This window comes from Hippoglossus stenolepis, chromosome 8, assembly GCF_022539355.2.
Source record: "Hippoglossus stenolepis isolate QCI-W04-F060 chromosome 8, HSTE1.2, whole genome shotgun sequence".
NCBI lineage: Eukaryota > Metazoa > Chordata > Actinopteri > Pleuronectiformes > Pleuronectidae > Hippoglossus > Hippoglossus stenolepis.
This window is the reverse complement of record NC_061490.1, coordinates 22,544-28,511: the sequence shown is the minus strand read 5'-3', so window position 1 is coordinate 28,511 and position 5,968 is coordinate 22,544.

Below are 5,968 nucleotides of genomic sequence, written 5' to 3'. Positions count from 1 at the left end.
ACATCATAGCACCAGGCTTTCCAACAAGCCACGCCCCCAAATATTGACTGTTGCTGTAGCAGCGGTAGCTACCATGGGTTCTTTTGACTTCATGTGACTCTGCACCGCACTGATTTAACGTGATGCATGCTGGTTAGAAATTTTGTCTGACTTTTACCAGCGCTGCAAAACATCACCATGTCACATGACCTTAAAATATTGTGGGAGCGAGTCAGCTGCAATCAGACCGTTCAGTTGTTCTCCAGCTGCAGCACCTGGGAACCCAGTCTATGGAACCAGCCCTGTGACAACATAACTTTGTCCTGATTGGCTGAACACATGAAGTATCTTACGTTATATTCTTACACATTCAGAACAATTACCTGCTGCCTATTTTTCTCCAAAGAGGATGAGATGTATTTGATCCCTACCTGACAGTTTTCTATTTACACTTTACAGTTTGAATTTTCAGTCGTTAAAACAGTTTTGTTCAGGAGATTGTTCGTGTGAAGTTAGTAATGATCATGTAGGTTGTGTTTTTGTCCTTTAGATTTATTTTGCCGACTTGTTTTTTTCGAAATATAAACTAGAACATAAATAAATGACCTTGTAGCAGAAAAGGAGAAAACTAAAAAGACAGAATGGCCCTTTACTCCTCAACAGGAAAAGGAGGGGCGAGGGAGATGATAAATGGGACACACCTGTGAGCCAGAGAGAAGAGGGAAATTCAAACAAAGGCAGCATGGAGTGGAAGCATGTGAAGTGAGAGCAAATGTAGGAAGGAGATCATAAAAAAGATAAACTAGTTTCTGGAAAGCATGATCCCAGAACCCGCTGGATTTATTTCACAATCGTCCTGGACCATGAGGCAAGAAAGCTGATCCCTGGAGCCTGAAGTGGATTTAAAAAAACATCTAACCTGCTCATCAGGAGTCATAGTGATCCGAACGGCTGATCTGGATCCACCACAGATTTACACGTGCATTAAGTGTAATGCTGCTTCACTGTTATATGCGTATGAATGGAAGCTCTGTTCATCTGTTGTCACATCAATCAACACTGATCTAGTGGATAAGGCACATTCAGTCACACTAAGAACAGACACCACGTATATGCATCCAGAAGATTTACACTGCACTGCACTCAAACACAAAGGGAGAGATGCATGTTTTGAAAAAAGATGGTTTAGAGAAAGTTGTGAAGAAAGTTGTTTGAAAGAGAATTTAACACTAAGTTGCATGTTCTGGAATGAACATAGATGTGCTGTTTCTGTAATTTTACTCCAACCAGAAAATAAGTCACCCTCTCAATTCCTTCACAGATATTCAGAGGATGCTTTCCTTTTTTGACGTTCCTGGTTCACACTCACATGACTTGCTGTCAAAACACAAAAATGATGAATGGCAAGACTTGGGACCGTGGATAAAAAAAATGTGTCAATGCTGACGTTTGGGAAAAGACATCAGATCCTATGGTTCAGTATAATCCATTTTTGAAAGTGTTTAGAAAATGATTTACATCTGTTGTTCACACATTCAGGACTGTTTAACTGGTACCAGACACACATATAGATGCCCAATATGCATATGTATATTTACATTATGCAAACAACATTTCAAGGGCTCAAGGTAATCATGAAGTGGGTTTAATTTAAAACATGGAACCTGTGGTTGTCAGACCATGATCTGACAATATCCACTGAAACAGAAAGCCATCGATGGTATTACACCAGTTTTCAACTCTCTATTGAAGGCAGGTGTAATTGTTCTTTGCAAGGATTCACTAGTGCGCACTCCGATTTTTCCGGTCAAGCATATTTTTGATGAATCACAACCTGATGATTTGCGATTCATCCGAGATTTGTAAGTTGTCAACGCCGCAGTACAACAAAGCGCTCCGTCTGTTCCAAATCCTTAAACAATTCTTTAGCAAGTTCTGAAGGATAGTAAATTGTTCTCTGTTGTTGATCTGGCAAATGCATTTTTCAGCGTTCGAATTGATAAAGACAGCCAATACTGGTTTGCATTTGAGTTCAACAGAGAAAGTTATACATTCACATGCCTTCGTTAAGGCTATTGTGAATCACCGACTATTTACAACCAGGCACTAAAAGAAAGCTTAAGATCATTAGAGATAACACCAGGAAGTGCACTTTTACAATATGTTGACGATTTAATGATTTGTGCTCTAACTGAAGAATATTGTGAAAATGATTCTGTAGCTCTACTAAAACATCTAAATGCAGAAGGACATAAGGCAAGCCTGAAAAACTGCAGTTTGTAAAAGTACAAGTTTAATTTTTAAGGGCATGTGATCACAGCAGAGGGCAAATCCCTCTCCCCTGAGAGAGTATTAGCAATTCAAAATATTCCTAAACCTGTTACAAAGAAACAAGTGATGTCATTACTGGGAATCTGCTTTTATTGCAGATCATTTATTCCTAACTATGCTGTCCTCGAGGAGCCCCTCAGCGCAATCGCACACGGGCAAGGCCTACAAGCATATAGTATAGTTATATGGACTAATGACACAGAGAAAGCTTTCACTGACTTGAAACTGACCTTACAATCGACCCCGACTTTAGGACTACCCAACCCTGACCGACCTTTCACTCAGGCAGTTGACGAGAAGGGGGGCTACTATCAGTGCTACTCCCAGACCATGGGGGCAAACAGAGACCTGTGGCATTTTTCTCAGCCAAACTTGATCCTGTTGATACAGGCCTCCTTACTTGTCTTAGAGCTGTAGCAGCTTCAGATAAGACTGTCATGGCATCCAAGGATTTAGTAGGATACTCCCCACTCACCCTGCTGGTCCCACATGCTGTGTCTATGATTTTGTTCGAACAAAAGACATCTCATTTGTCTGCTGCACGGTGGCTTCGATATCATGCTATTCTGTTGGAAATGCCTAATATCACAGTGAAAAGATGTAATGTTCTAAACCCGGCTACACTTTTTCCAACAGAAGGAGATGGTGAACAACACAACTGTGTAGTAACAATAACTGAAGTTTGTTCCCCCAGACCAGATTTACAGGAAACACCTTTGCAGAATCCAGACTTTGAACTGTTTGTGGATGGATCAGCATCTCGCAATTCAGACACAGGAGCAAATCAAGTTGGTTTCTCTGTGGTAACAGCACATGATACATTGAATGCAAGACCTCTCCCTGCTTCTCTGTCTGCACAAGCAGCAGAGCTCACTGATATCATTGAAGCATGCAAATTGGCTAAGGGGAAAGGGGTGAAAATCTACATTGACAGTAGATATGCATTTGGTGTAGTACATGATTTTTTCACGATTTGGAAACAGAGGCAAACCAATTGCACATCATGCTCTAGTGTCTCTGATGCTTGATGCTGTCCTCCTCCCCAAACAGGTTGCAGTATGTAAATGTGATGCTCACACTTCTAATAATGACCCAGTATCACAAGGTAATGCCGGAGCGGATGCAACAGCAAGAGCAACTGCTCGCCAGCCACTACCTGCTTCACACATTCTCTTTCAGGTCGACCCAACCACCCCCACAGCTGACCTGCAGGAACTCCAACTTAGAGCCACAGCAGATGAGCGTGCACTTTGGAGGAGATGTTGGCTGCACGTACACAGATGGGGTGTGGGTGGGCTCTGATGATAAACCTTGTCTGCCAAACTATCTGTTTCAAAAGGATCGATGTTGGCTGCAATTTTACAACACTGGTTAACAAAGGGGTTTTCCAACTACTCTCAGAAATGTTGTCACGTATGCATGATTTGGATTCCATTTGTTAGTACGGCATTAAAACAATTAAGTAAATATTTGGGCATTGATTTGAGACAACATTGTGCCTACCACCCATCCAGTGGTGGAGCGGTGGAAAGAGAAAATGGCACACTAAAAAACAATTTGGCTAAATTTTAGGAGGAAACTGGATTGTCATGGACTAAATCTTTCTCGCTTGTTCTCATACAGATGAGAATGAGAATTAGACCAAAATATGGATTGAGCCCTGTGGAGGTGAGGGGGCTGGGAGAGCACCCTCACCTGCTATAGAGGATCAATCAGCGCAGGTGAGAGCTGTTAGCTGATTGGTCCTCATGCTTAAAAGGCAGCGTGTGAGCTGCCTCAGGACGCAGAACGCAGGAAGGAGCTCAGAAAGACTGAGGCTCCAGAGACTCCCAGACACTGAGTGGAGGACTGGGCTGCAAAGCCAGTCCGCTTAAAGTGTAGTGTGAATTTATGTTTATTTGAATAAAGAATGTTAAAGAGCAACACTTCCGTCTCTGGCTGTATGTGGGAGAGCCCCGTGGCAAGGTCAATTGCCACACTGGCGCCCAACGTGGGGCTCCACACAGCCACAGACGTGGACCAGCAGGCGGTATGGGAACTGGTACCGAGGATGGGGGACCTGGTGACTGCGTACCGGGAGGAGAGCGCGAGGACCAGGCGAGAGCTGGAGGCGCTCCTGAGGCAGGTGAAGATGGAGGCGATGACGTCGACGGATGCTCCGGTCTCCAACCCCCTTCCGGCCCCTGCACCAAGGCTGGCGGTAAAGCCAGCATCCCCTGTACCCGCACCAAGGTCGGCGGTGAAGCCGACGCCCCCTGTCCCTGCACCCAGGCTGGCGGTGAAGCCAGCGTCCCTGTCCCTGCACCAAGGCTGGCGGTGAAGCCAGCGTCCCCTGTCCCTGCACCTAGGCTGGCGGTGAAGCCAGCGTGCCCTGTTCAGGCACCCAGGTCGGCGGTGAAGCCGACTCCCCCTGTCCCGGCACCCAGGCTGGCGGTGAAGCCAGCGTGCCCTGTCCCTGCACCCAGGTCGGCGGTGAAGCCGACTCCCTGTCCCGGCACCCAGGCTGGCGGTGAAGCCAGCGTCCCCTGTCCGGCACCCAGGCTGGCGGTGAAGCCAGCGCCCCTGTCCCTGCACCCAGGCTGGCGGTGAAGCCAGCGTCCCCTGTCCCTGCACCTAGGCTGGCGGTGAAGCCAGCGTCCCCTGTCCCTGCACCCAGGCTGGCGGTGAAGCCAGCGTGCCCTGTTCAGGCACCGAGGTCGGCGGTGAAGCCGACGCCCCCTGTCCCTGCACCCAGGCTGGCGGTGAAGCCAGCGTCCCCTGTCCCTGCACCTAGGCTGGCGGTGAAGCCAGCCCCTGTCCCTACACCCAGGCTGGCGGTGAAGACAGCGTCCCCTGTCCCTGCACCTAGGCTGGCGGTGAAGCCAGCGTTCCCTGTCCCTGCACCCAGGCTGGCGGTGAAGCCAGCGTCCCCTGTCCCTGCACCCAGGCTGGCGGTGAAGCCAGCGTCCCCTGTTCCCGCACCCAGGCTGGCGGTGAAGCCAGCGTCCCCGGGCCCCGGACCCAGACTGGCGGTGAAGCCAGCGTCCCCTGTCCCCGCACCCAGGCTGGCGGTACAGCCAGCGTCCCCTGCAGTTCCTGCGTCGGCGGAGAGACCGACGCCTGCAGCCCCTGTCCCATGTCCCCTGTCGGCAGAGAGGCCGACACCGGCAGGCCCGGTACCATTTGCCGGGACGCCCGGGCGGCGTCGCCCACCTGGCCGGCCTCCGGAGAGACGCTGCGTACGTCGTCGCCCACCTGCTCGACCTCCGGAGAGCCTCGGTGGATGGGCTTCCTCTCCTGGTCCGTGGGGGGGAGTAGGTCAGGCCGGGAGAAATCCCTGGCCTGAAATTCGCGATGGAGGTATGTGGAGGTGAGGGGGCTGGGAGAGCACCCTCACCTGCTATAGAGGATCAATCAGCGCAGGTGAGAGCTGTTAGCTGATTGGTCCTCATGCTTAAAAGGCAGCGTGTGAGCTGCCTCAGGACGCAGAACGCAGGAAGGAGCTCAGAAAGACTGAGGCTCCAGAGACTCCCAGACACTGAGTGGAGGACTGGGCTGCAAAGCCAGTCCGCTTAAAGTGTAGTGTGAATTTATGTTTATTTGAATAAAGAATGTTAAAGAGCAACACTTCCGTCTCTGGCTGTGTGGGAGAGCCCCGTGGCAAGGTCAATTGCCACAA